The sequence below is a fragment of the Rhipicephalus microplus genome, unplaced genomic scaffold (genome assembly GCF_043290135.1).
Source record: "Rhipicephalus microplus isolate Deutch F79 unplaced genomic scaffold, USDA_Rmic scaffold_545, whole genome shotgun sequence".
In the NCBI taxonomy this organism is placed as follows: Eukaryota; Metazoa; Arthropoda; class Arachnida; order Ixodida; family Ixodidae; genus Rhipicephalus; species Rhipicephalus microplus.
In genome coordinates, this window is record NW_027465105.1 from 32,501 (window position 1) to 45,000 (window position 12,500).

Below are 12,500 nucleotides of genomic sequence, written 5' to 3' on the forward strand. Positions count from 1 at the left end.
GTCTGTTTGCCACAGTTTTCCCGGTGGTGCCGCACCCGGGCTCGCCCCGGCTGACGCAGTTTTCGCGCCGCCCCGGCTGACGCGGTTTCGTGCCGCCCCGGCAGACGCGGTTTTTTGCGCCGCCCCGGCTGACGCGGTTTTTTGCCGCCCCGGCTGACGCAGTTCGGACTTGGCACTTTTCGGCTGTGCCTGGCTGGCGGCCCACTCACTCGATCGCCATGTCTGTTTGCCACAGTTTTCCCGGTGGTGCCGCACCCGGGCTCGCCCCGGCAGACGCGTTTTTTTTTTTTCTTTCGCCCCGGCTGACGCAGTTTTCGCGCCGCCCCGGCTGACGCGGTTTCGTGCCGCCCCGGCAGACGCGGTTTTTTGCGCCGCCCCGGCTGACGCGGTTTTTGCCGCCCCGGCTGACGCAGTTCGGACTTAGCACTTTTTGGCTGAGCCTGGCTGGTGGCCCACTCACTCGATCGCCATGTCTGTTAGCCACAGTTTTCCCGGTGGTGCCGCACCCGGGCTCGCCCCGGCTGACGCAGTTTTCGCGCCGCCCCGGCTGACGCGGTTTCGTGCCGCCCCGGCAGACGCGGTTTTCGCGCCGCCCCGGCTGACGCGGTTTTTGCCGCCCCGGCTGACGCAGTTCGGACTTAGCACTTTTCGGCTGTGCCTGGCTGGCGGCCCACTCACTCGATCGCCATGTCTGTTTGCCACAGTTTTCCCGGTGGTGCCGCACCCGGGCTCGCCCCGGCTGACGCAGTTTTCGCGCCGCCCCGGCTGACGCGGTTTCGTGCCGCCCCGGCAGACGCGGTTTTCGCGCCGCCCCGGCTGACGCGGTTTCGTGCCGCCCCGGCAGACGCGGTTTTTTGCCGCCCCAGCTGACGCAGTTCGGACTTAGCACTTTTTGGCTGAGCCTTGCTGGCGGCCCACTCACTCGATCGCCATGTCTGTTTGCCACAGTTTTCCCGGTGGTGCCGCACCCGGGCTCGCCCCGGCAGACGCGTTTTTTTTTTCTTTCGCCCCGGCTGACGCAGTTTTCGCGCCGCCCCGGCAGACGCGGTTTTCGCGCCGCCCCGGCAGACGCGGTTTTTTGCGCCGCCCCGGCTGACGCGGTTTTTTGCCGCCCCGGCTGACGCAGTTCGGACTTGGCACTTTTTGGCTGAGCCTGGCTGGCGGCCCACTCACTCGATCGCCATGTCTGTTTGCCACAGTTTTCCCGGTGGTGCCGCACCCGGGCTCGCCCCGGCTGACGCAGTTTTCGCGCCGCCCCGGCAGACGCGGTTTCGTGCCGCCCCGGCAGACGCGGTTTTTTGCGCCGCCCCGGCTGACGCGGTTTTTTGCCGCCCCGGCTGACACGGTTCGGACTTTGCACTTTTCGGCTGTGCCTGGCTGGCGGCCCACTCACTCGATCGCCATGTCTGTTTGCCACAGTTTTCCCGGTGGTGCCGCACCCGGGCTCGCCCCGGCAGACGCGTTTTTTTTTTTTTTTTCTTTCGCCCCGGCTGACGCAGTTTTCGCGCCGCCCCGGCTGACGCGGTTTCGTGCCGCCCCGGCAGACGCGGTTTTTTGCGCCGCCCCGGCTGACGTGGTTTTTGCCGCCCCGGCTGACGCAGTTCGGACTTTGCACTTTTTGGCTGAGCCTGGCTGGCGGCCCACTCACTCGATCGCCATGTCTGTTTGCCACAGTTTTCCCGGTGGTGCCGCACCCGGGCTCGCCCCGGCAGACTCGTTTTTTTTTTTTCCTTCGCCCCGGCAGACGTGGTTCCCCCCCCCCCCCCTCCGTCTTTCTTTTTGTTTTTTTTTTTCGCCGCGGCTGAAGTGGATTTTTCGGTGCCTCGACGCCCCGGTAGTCGCGGTTTTTCCGTTTCCGCACGGCCCCGGCTGACGCTGCTCGGTCACAGTCGCCTTTTGTGGTGATTGCAGACTTCTTGAGCGCGGGTGTTTTTTTTTTTTTGTTGTTGTTGTTGTTTTATTACGCATTCGCTCCAGCAGACGCTGTTTAGACTTTTTGTTTCCTCTTTTATCCTGCGACGAGGTGACGAGGTTTATTCGGTGCCCCGCCGCCCCGGCTGAAGTGATTTTTCCTGTCCCGTGCCGCCCCGGCTGACGCGGTTGGGACTTCGCGTTTGTTCGGCCGCCACGGGTTTTGGCGCACTCGCTCGGTTGCTTGTTGTTGCCACTTGTTGCGAACCCAGGTTTCTTGAGCGAGCGCGGGCGTTTTTTCTTCCTTTCTTTCTTTGTTCTATGTGTTAGCGAATCGGCCTTTAATATCACACGAGGACTCACAACCAACAATTTTCAGTTTGAAGTGTAAAAAATCTGCAGGTGTTGACGTAACTGACTTGCCCCGTACCCTTGAGTACATCCATGAAGTTCTCGTAGTACTACTAAATCGCATTATTCCAAGTGGAGAAATTCCCATAAACTTGCAAACCTCTACACGAAAATCGGTGCGCGTGATAAAGTTGAAAATTATCGTCCGATATCAAATGTGCCTTCTATAACACAAATTCTAGGAAAAAAAAAAAAAAAACACTTGTTCGCCGTTTTCTGCGCCGTGACTGGCAGCACTCCGGCGAAGCGAAACGGGGTCGATTCGAGCACGATATCGGCGTCTTTCGACGTGCTCGCCGGCGACCGTCGCACGAGTACGTCGCACGAGCGCGTCTGCCGGGGCGCCGTTTGCGAAGCCGACGCAAAAGTGGGAACCGCCGCTCGGATGATCGCCGCTTTCGGCAGAGTGAGTGTTGGCACTCCGGGGAAGCGAAACAGCGTGAATGCGCCCACGAAATCGGCGTATTTTGAAGTGCCCGCCGGCGACCGTCGCACGAGTACGGTAAACCGCGTCAGCCGGGGCGTAGTTCGGGACGCCGACGAAAAAGTGGGAAGCGCAACTCGGATCTTCGCCGTTTTTGCAGGAGTGAGTGGCGGCCCTCCTGCGAGACCAAGAAGCATCGATTCGTGCACGAATTCGGCGCCTTTCGACGTGATCGCCGGCGACCGTCGCTCGAGTAGGGCAAACCGCGTCTGCCGGGGCGGGCTTCGGGACGCCGATGCGAAAGTGGGAAACGCTGCTCGGATGTTCGCCGTTTTTGGCCGAGTGAGTGCTGGCACACGGGCGAAGCCAAACGGGGCCGATTACGGCACGATATCGGCGTCTTTCGACGTGCCCGCCGGCGACCGTCGCACGAGTACGGTAAACCGCGTCAGCCCGGGCGGAGTTCGGGACGCCGATGCGAAAGTGGAGAACGCCGCTCGGATCTTCGCCGTTTTTGGAGGAGTGAGTGGCGGCACTCCGGAGAAGCCAGGGAGCGCCAATTAGCGCACGATATCGGCGTCTTTCGACGCGCTCGCCGGCGACCGTCGCACGAGTAGGGCAAACCGCGTCTGCCGGGGCGGGGTTTACGACGCCGACGCAAAAGTGGGAACCGCCGCTCGGATGTTGGCCGTTTTTGGCAGAGTGAGTGCTGGCACTCCGGCGACGCGAAAGAGCGCGAATGCGCCCACGAAAGTGGCGTATTTGGACGTGCGTGACGGCGACCGCTGCAGGAGTACGAAAAACCACGTCAGCCGGGGCGAGCGACACACGGCGGTCTGGGTGCTTATCGCTGCTATTATAGGGGCACCCCGGCAGACGCAGAAAAAAAAAAAAAATTTTCGACCTTCTTTTTTGCTGGTCGAGCTCGGGTAACCCAGGTCGCAATGGGAGCCGCGCACGAAAGCGGCGTCGCGAGACGCGTTCGCGGTCGCTAGTCGCACGAGCTCGGCAACCGCGTCAGCCGGCGCGGAGTTCGGGATGCCGACGGCTAAGTGGGTACCGCTGCTCGGATGTTCGCCGTTTTTGGCCGAGTGAGTGCTGGCACTCCGGTGAAGCCAAGGAGCGCCAATTCGTGCACGATATCGGCGTCTTTCGACGTGCCCGCCGGCCACCGCCGCACGAGTACGGCAAACCGCGTCTGCCGGGGCGGGGTTCGCGACGCGTACGCAATAGTGGGAACCGTCGCTCGGATGTTCGTCGTCTTTGGCCGAGCGAGTGCTGGCACTCCGGCGAAGCGAAACGGGGCCGATTCGGGCACGATATCGGCGTATTTCGACGTGCTCGCCGGCGACCGTCGCACGAGTACGGCAAAGCGCGTCTGCCGGGGCGAGGTTTGCGACGCCGACGAAAAAGTGGGAAGCGCCGCTCGGATCTTCGCCGTTTTTGCAGGAGTGAGTGGCGGCCCTCCTGCGAGACCAAGAAGCATCGACTCGCGCACGATATCGGTGTCTTTCGACGTGCCCGCCGGCCACCGCCGCACGAGTACGGCAAACCGCGTATGCCGGGGCGGGGTTGGCGACGCCGACGCAAAAGTGGGAACCGCCACTAGGATGTTCGCCGTTTTTGGCAGAGTGAGTGCTGGCACTCCGGCGAAGCGAAAGAGCGCGAATGCGCCCACGAAAGTGGCGTGTTTGGACGTGCTTGACGACGACCACCGCAGGAAAACGAAAAACCACGTCAGCCGGGGCGAGCGACCCATGGCGGTCTGGGTGCTTATCGCTGCTATTATAGGGGCACCCCGGCAGACGCAAAAAAAAAAAAAAAAATTTTTTTCGACATTCTTTTTTGCTCGTCGACCTCGGGTGACCCAGGTCGCAGTGGGAGCCGCGCACGAAAGCGGCGTCGCGAGACGGCTTCGCGGTCGCTAGTCGCACGAGCTCGGCAACCGCGTCTGCCGGGGCGGAGTTCGGGACGCCGACGGCTAAGTGGGAACCGCCGCTCGGATGTTCGCCGTTTGTGGCCGAGTGAGTGCTGGCACTCCGGCGAAGCCAAACGGGGCCGATTCCGGCACGATATCGGCGTCTTTCTACGTGCTCGCCGGCGACCGTCGCACGAGTACGGCAAAGTGCGTCTGCCGGGGCGGGGTTTGCGACGCGTACGCAATAGTGAGAACCGTCGCTCGGATGTTCGTCGTCTTTCGCCGAGCCAGTGCTGGCAATCCGGCGAAGCCGAACGGAGCCGATTCGGGCACGATATCGGCGTCTTTCCACGTGCTCGCCGGCGACCGTCGCACGAGTACGGTAAACCGCGTCAGCCGGGGCGGAGTTCGGGACGCCGATGCGAAAGTGGGAAGCGCCGCTCGGATCTTCGCCGTTTTTGGAGGAGTCAGTGGCGGCACTCCGGTGAAGCCAAGGTGCGCCAATTCGCGCACGATATCGGCGTCTTTCGACGTGCCCGCCGGCCACCGTCGCACGAGTACGGCAAACCTCGTCTGCCGGGGCGGGGTTTGCGACGCCGACGCAAAAGTGGGAACCGCCGCTCGGATGTTCGCCGTTTTTGGCAGAGTGAGTGCTGGCACTCCGGCGAAGCGAAAGAGCGCGAATGCGCCCACGAAAGTGGCGTGTTTGGACGTGCTTGACGACGACCACCGCAGGAAAACGAAAAACCACGTCAGCCGGGGCGAGCGACCCATGGCGGTCTGGGTGCTTATCGCTGCTATTATAGGGGCACCCCGGCAGACGCAAAAAAAAAAAAAATTTTTTTCGACATTCTTTTTTGCTCGTCGACCTCGGGTGACCCAGGTCGCAGTGGGAGCCGCGCACGAAAGCGGCGTCGCGAGACGGCTTCGCGGTCGCTAGTCGCACGAGCTCGGCAACCGCGTCTGCCGGGGCGGAGTTCGGGACGCCGACGGCTAAGTGGGAACCGCCGCTCGGATGTTCGCCGTTTGTGGCCGAGTGAGTGCTGGCACTCCGGCGAAGCCAAACGGGGCCGATTCCGGCACGATATCGGCGTCTTTCTACGTGCTCGCCGGCGACCGTCGCACGAGTACGGCAAAGTGCGTCTGCCGGGGCGGGGTTTGCGACGCGTACGCAATAGTGAGAACCGTCGCTCGGATGTTCGTCGTCTTTCGCCGAGCCAGTGCTGGCACTCCGGCGAAGCCGAACGGAGCCGATTCGGGCACGATATCGGCGTCTTTCCACGTGCTCGCCGGCGACCGTCGCACGAGTACGGTAAACCGCGTCAGCCGGGGCGGAGTTCGGGACGCCGATGCGAAAGTGGGAAGCGCCGCTCGGATCTTCGCCGTTTTTGGAGGAGTCAGTGGCGGCACTCCGGTGAAGCCAAGGTGCGCCAATTCGCGCACGATATCGGCGTCTTTCGACGTGCCCGCCGGCCACCGTCGCACGAGTACGGCAAACCTCGTCTGCCGGGGCGGGGTTTGCGACGCCGACGCAAAAGTGGGAACCGCCGCTCGGATGTTCGCCGTTTTTGGCAGAGTGAGTGCTGGCACTCCGGCGAAGCGAAAGAGCGTGAATGCGCCCACGAAAGTAGCGTATTTGGACGTGCTTGACGGCGACCGCCGCAGGAGTACGAAAAACCACGTCAGCCGGGGCGAGCGACCCACGGCGGTCTGGGTGCTTATCGCTGCTATTATAGGGGCACCCCGGCAGACGCAGAAAGAAAAAAAAAAATGGGGACATGGCGTGCGTCACCGTGCGGCTTCGCAGCGTTGCCGAAGTCGCCGAGCCCTTCGACTGAGCCGAACGGCGGACAGGGAACGTTGGTCGGCCGTTCTAACCTGTCGGTGCCACGCCGAGACGTCGTTAAGGAAAACCGCGTCGTGGGCCTCTACGACGCCGTCGAGTCGTTGTACGTTTGGTGTCCAGCGTGTCGGCGGCGAGTAGCGGACACGTCGTTCACGACTTCGGTCTTTCGCAGTCGACGCGAACTTGCGGAGAGTCGTGGTGCCTCACGTTTTCGGCAGAAACCGCGGCGGAATTTTCCCGTGCGTGCGCGCACGACCTCGGTGCTGTGCCGTCAGCGTAGTGTTGCACAAACTCGTGGCCTACCCAAGGTGCGGTACGTTTGCGGCCGTATCCTCGGTGGGAATTTCGTGAGTAGGGTCGCAAATTCTACGACCTCGGCGGGTTTGAGAGCGACGTAGACTTGTGGCACGCTCAACATGCCACACGTTTCGGGGCACACCCGCGGTGAAATTTTCTCGAGTACGCTCGTATTAGGGCCCAAGGAGGTCTGGGTACTTATCGCTGCTATTATGTGGGGGTTCTCGTGAGCGGCGTACGCGAAAGCGACCGGGTGTCTGATATGCGGCGGGCTTCGGCCTCGTCAAGCGTGTCCTCGGGTCTGCTCCAGGGGAATCCACGGCAGTCGTCTGCAGCCTCATCCGCTTGATGCGTTAGGGGCTGGTTGTCGGACGGTGCCGTTTTACCACGATATCGAGGTGTGTTCCGTGTCGTCCTCGGGCGATTCAGATGCGAAAGCGCCGAAGACGCGGGCGTGACCCGTCGTCTGGCGGCTTTGCAGTCTCGGCTCCGTTGCTAGTTCCGGCCGGTCCACCGACAGTGCAGCGGGCTTGGGCAACCCGCACGGCGCGACCGAGTCGATGCAACGAAAAAGAGCGAGCATGAACGTGCTTCTTGCCGCACGGCTCCCACTCGTCTTTCGGGAAGGTTGTGCCGTAGCGAGCTCGAACGCCGTCATCTCGGAGTGCAAAATAAGCGTGTTGGGGCGCCTGAAGGTGGCCTCCGCCGCACACAGACTGCGTCCGGCCCGCCGAGGGCGAGGACGGACGCGCAGTCGAACGATTACCTGGTTGATCCTGCCAGTAATCATATGCTTGTCTCAAAGATTAAGCCATGCATGTCTAAGTACATGCCGAAATAAGGCGAAACCGCGAATGGCTCATTAAATCAGTTATGGTTCCTTAGATCGTTTCTTCCTACTTGGATAACTGTGGCAATTCTAGAGCTAATACATGCAGTGAGCCTGGAGCCCTTTGGGTAACGGGTGCTTTTATTAGACCAAGATCGATCGGGTTTCGGCCCGTATTGTGTGGTGACTCTGGATAACTTTGTGCTGATCGCATGGCCACGAGCCGGCGACGTTTCTTTCAAGTGTCTGCCTTATCAACTTTCGATGGTAGGTTACTTGCTTACCATGGTTGTTACGGGTAACGGAGAATCAGGGTTCGATTCCGGAGAGGGAGCCTGAGAAACGGCTACCACATCCAAGGAAGGCAGCAGGCGCGCAAATTACCCACTCCCGGCACGGGGAGGTAGTGACGAAAAATAACAATACGGGACTCTTTTGAGGCCCCGTAATTGAAATGAGTACACTCTAAATCCTTTAACGAGGATCAATTGGAGGGCAAGTCTGGTGCCAGCAGCCGCGGTAATTCCAGCTCCAATAGCGTATACTAAAGCTGCTGCGGTTAAAAAGCTCGTAGTTGGATCTCAGTTCCAGACGAGTAGTGCATCTACCCGATGCGACGGCTCGGACTGAACATCATGCCGGTTCTTTCTTGGTGCACTTCATTGTGTGCCTCGAGATGGCCGGTGCTTTTACTTTGAAAAAATTAGAGTGCTCAACGCAGGCGAGTCGCCTGAATAAACTTGCATGGAATAATAGAACAAGACCTCGTTTCTGTTCTGTTGGTTTTTGGAATACGAGGTAATGATTAAGAGGGACGGACGGGGGCATTCGTATTGCGGCGCTAGAGGTGAAATTCTTGGACCGTCGCAAGACGAACTACTGCGAAAGCATTTGCCAAGAATGTTTTCATTGATCAAGAACGAAAGTCAGAGGTTCGAAGGCGATCAGATACCGCCCTAGTTCTGACCATAAACGATGCCAACCAGCGATCCGCCTGAGTTACTCAAATGACTCGGCGGGCAGCTTCCGGGAAACCAAAGTATTTGGGTTCCGGGGGAAGTATGGTTGCAAAGCTGAAACTTAAAGGAATTGACGGAAGGGCACCACCAGGAGTGGAGCCTGCGGCTTAATTTGACTCAACACGGGAAAACTTACCCGGCCCGGACACTGGGAGGATTGACAGATTGAGAGCTCTTTCTTGATTCGGTGGATGGTGGTGCATGGCCGTTCTTAGTTGGTGGAGCGATTTGTCTGGTTAATTCCGATAACGAACGAGACTCTAGCCTATTAAATAGGTGCGGGGTTCCCAGCACCTTACAACCTTCTTAGAGGGACAAGCGGCTCCTAGCCGCACGAAACAGAGCAATAACAGGTCTGTGATGCCCTTAGATGTCCGGGGCCGCACGCGCGCTACACTGAAGGAAGCAGCGTGTCTTTATCCCTGTCTGAAAAGACTGGGTAACCCGTGGAACTTCTTTCGTGATTGGGATAGGGGCTTGCAATTGTTCCCCTTGAACGAGGAATTCCCAGTAAGCGCGAGTCATAAGCTCGCGTTGATTACGTCCCTGCCCTTTGTACACACCGCCCGTCGCTACTACCGATTGAATGATTTAGTGAGGTCTTCGGACCGATGTCCGGCGCGGCCTTTCGGTTGCGCCGGTCTGTTGGAAAGATGACCAAACTTGATCATTTAGAGGAAGTAAAAGTCGTAACAAGGTTTCCGTAGGTGAACCTGCGGAAGGATCATTAACGGATTGTGAAGGGTGAGCGCCTCAGCTGCGTCTGCGCCCGACACTTTCTGCCGCTGACCCCGTTTGGACGCGGGGTCGGCTTTTCCCCACGGGGCTGCCTGAATGTGGAGCGGCACCCCGTGACAAATTGTTGCGCCCAGCGGACGCCAACACCGCGACCTTGGACGGTCGGCCAGGTGGCGGACGCGGGTACAAACGGCGCAACGCACTCATAGGTCGGCTTTCGACCCGCCACTGCACCGTGGCTCGAAGCGCTCGAAATGCGCGACCCGACCGCTGCGGGACCGCCTAGTACTGTAAACAGGAGCGGCGGAGCGCGAACGGCGAGTCGTGGTTACGTCGGTAGAAGGCGAGGCTGCGCGTTCCCGAAACGCCAGCCGAGTGCCCTCCCGACCGTTCGAGCGTGCAAGAACGAGACCCGACAATCGCGCGGCGACTGCCAAGTACGAGAGGAACGGCACAAGCGTCGGCGGTCGGTCAAGGAACTGGCGATGTGACGGGTCCGCTGTGCACCAGTGCATACCGTCCCGCCGTCCGCGGCAAGCGCCTCCGCGTCCTCGGGTGACGGAGGCTGCCGGTCGGTTCTTGCAGGCGAGGGATCTCGCTGGCACCGGTTCGCGTTGACGCGCGGCCGGTCATGGCACGGCGATGCGACGGCCGAGGTGCGCAGTACTCGATGGAGGAACCGCACGCTCCGATGACCGTCCCGCCCTCCGCGGCGTATGCGTACCGACCGTAATGGTTGCAGCAGCGCCGGCCGGCTTTTGAATTCGCCACACGAAACACGGTGCGAGATCGCGGTTAGGGGAGCGTCGACGTTGCCAGGCGTTTTGCTTGCTGCCGAGGGAAAGGCGGCACGGCCACGTCGCGCTCGTCGCGATTAGCGGGTCTGCGCGCTTTGGGAAGGTGCCGCAACGACTTGCCGAAAGAGGAAGCACGGAAGAACGAGGGACTTGGACGTCCCGACAATTGAACGCACTTGCGGCCAGGCCCTTGCTGGCTTCGTTCTTCCGCCTCGAGTAGGCTCGTACGCGGCTCCGGCGCCGAAAGTGGTCCTTGGCACCGACTTCGGTGGACGTGGGAAGTGCCGCGCAAGTACGGCGCGCCTGGCTCCACCTGTTGGCTAAAGTAGGCAGCCGGATCGGCATTTTGGTGTGCGGTGGCAAACCGTGGATGCGAAAAAAGCTTGTGCGATTTCGTGGAACAAAAAGCGGGGGTCCCCCTTTTTATGCGGAGGAGACCGACCCGCCCGCCGTGGTGAACCGCGACGCCACGGTAAAAACGGGAGAGGCTTGTCGATGGGACCGTGCATCCCGCGCTCCACGGAGGCCGGGAGGCGGCCGCCCGAGGAAATGTGTAGCCGTCGAGGCCCGCATCTGCGTGCACTCTTATCCAAATGGGTGTACCGCAGGCATTTTCTGGTTAGGCGGGCCAATGAGAGCGAGCACACAACGATACCTACGGGTCCGGCTTGGAGAACCGGCTTCGACGCCTCCCGAGTATTTATAGAGGGGTGGACCACGAAAGCACTCGCAAGTAGCGGAAGCGAAACGCCGTCCGAAACACACCGTTTGCTCGATTTGCGGCAGCCGAAAAAGGCGCGGCAGAGTTTTGGAGTCCAAGCGTGCGCTGAAAAGCGCCCTTCTTGGCCACTGTTTGGCCGAGTGCCAGAAACGTTTGGTTTTGACTGTACGGAATTGAACAAACACTTTTTCACGACTCTAAGCGGTGGATCACTCGGTTCTCGGGTCGATGAAGAACGCAGCCAGCTGCGAGACTTGGTGTGAATTGCAGGACACACTGAGCACTGATTCTTTGAACGCACATTGCGGCCTTGGGTCTTCCCTTGGCTTCGTCTGTCTGAGGGTCGGATCACATATCAAGAGAGCCTTCGGCGCACAAGGGAACGTGAGCCGTCGACTCGTTTTGACCGCGTCGGCAACACGGACAGCACGCTGAACACCTCACAGCGAGCGCCAACAGCGGCCACTCAAGGGCGAGACGGTGGCGACCGTCGTGCCAGAGCCCAACCGAAACGGGGGCGACCGACTGCATTGAGGATGTGGCACCTCGTTGAGACCGCCGCAGGACTTCGAGTCGGAAGGAAGCCTGCAGGGAAAGTGCGGTCGAGGTTGCGTACTCCTCTCTGCGACCGGGCGCGCAAGAGCTGCGAGAGCCACGGACGCGCAACTTTAACGCACGGTAAACACGAGGAGCGAAAGCCGGCCAGCAAAGCTTCTCCAGCCGTGCGCAAAGTGCGCGAGATCGCAGCCTTGCGTTGCGCTTGTTGCCCTCGAAGTAAGCAGGGTGTCCCGTAGACCGGGCGCTCGAACACGCTGCGGGGCCGTGCCTCCTCCAGGCTTTGCCGCGCGAACAGGGAACGTTCGCGCGCAAAGCGCAGGGAGGTGAGGAGGCTGCGCCCGACGTTTGCGGTTCGCTGCGTACGCGGTTGATGCGGAGAGCACGGCGCGACGACTTGCCGCGAAGCGGAAAAAGTCTCCCGCACGAGTTGGCGAAACGTTGGCGAAGCTTAAGGCGTTCTCGTCGTAGTCCGCCGTCGGTCTAAGTGCTTCGCAGTTCCCGTCCCGTTCAAAAAACTGGTCCACTCCAGTTGGGGCGGGGGCGACGCTACACGAGACGATGCCTCTCGCCAGGCTGCGTGGCTGCCCTTGCGGCGGCGGCGACTGGCCTCGGCGGTGTTTGGGCTTTCGACACGGTCGTTTATCACGCAACTGCTCGGACGACGCACGCGCGCAGCGGAATGCCGCTTGCCAGCCTTGTGAAGATGTGACCCTGTACAGGGTTGCGGGCGCACTTGGTAGGGCGTCGTACTCGGTTCGCGATGGGTTTACGAACGTGTCCCGTCACTTCCACGTCACACCGGTTGTGCGCCGCACGCGTGCAGCGGGGAAGCCGATTGCCAGCCTTGTGAAGAAGTGGCCCTGTACAGGGTTGCGGGCGCACTTGGTAGGGCGAGCGCACGCGGTCGTGCAGGAAGTTGATGGAAGCGAATGTATCCGCTGTCGACCTCAGATCAGGCGAGACAACCCGCTGAATTTAAGCATATCACTAAGCGGAGGAAAAGAAACCAACAGGGATTCCCCGAGTAGCTG

The 12,500-nt window shown here is 60.7% G+C and overlaps 3 non-coding genes across 3 annotated transcripts in view; all 3 read left to right on the plus strand.

The window, feature by feature from the left end:
- The first annotated feature begins 7,570 nt into the window (after positions 1 to 7,570).
- Positions 7,571 to 9,385, plus strand: LOC142795092 (small subunit ribosomal RNA). The gene has a single exon (XR_012892752.1). It is a non-coding gene; the product is annotated as a small subunit ribosomal RNA (ribosomal RNA).
- Positions 9,386 to 11,104: 1,719 nt separating this feature from the next.
- LOC142795090 (5.8S ribosomal RNA) lies at positions 11,105 to 11,257 on the plus strand. Its single transcript, XR_012892750.1, has one exon. It is a non-coding gene; the product is annotated as a 5.8S ribosomal RNA (ribosomal RNA).
- Positions 11,258 to 12,411: 1,154 nt separating this feature from the next.
- The window catches only part of LOC142795085 (large subunit ribosomal RNA), a 3,958-nt gene continuing 3,869 nt past the window's right edge, over positions 12,412 to 12,500 (plus strand). Inside the window, exon 1 of the ribosomal RNA XR_012892746.1 lies at positions 12,412 to 12,500. This exon is cut by the window's right edge and continues 3,869 nt beyond it. This is a non-coding gene — a ribosomal RNA (large subunit ribosomal RNA).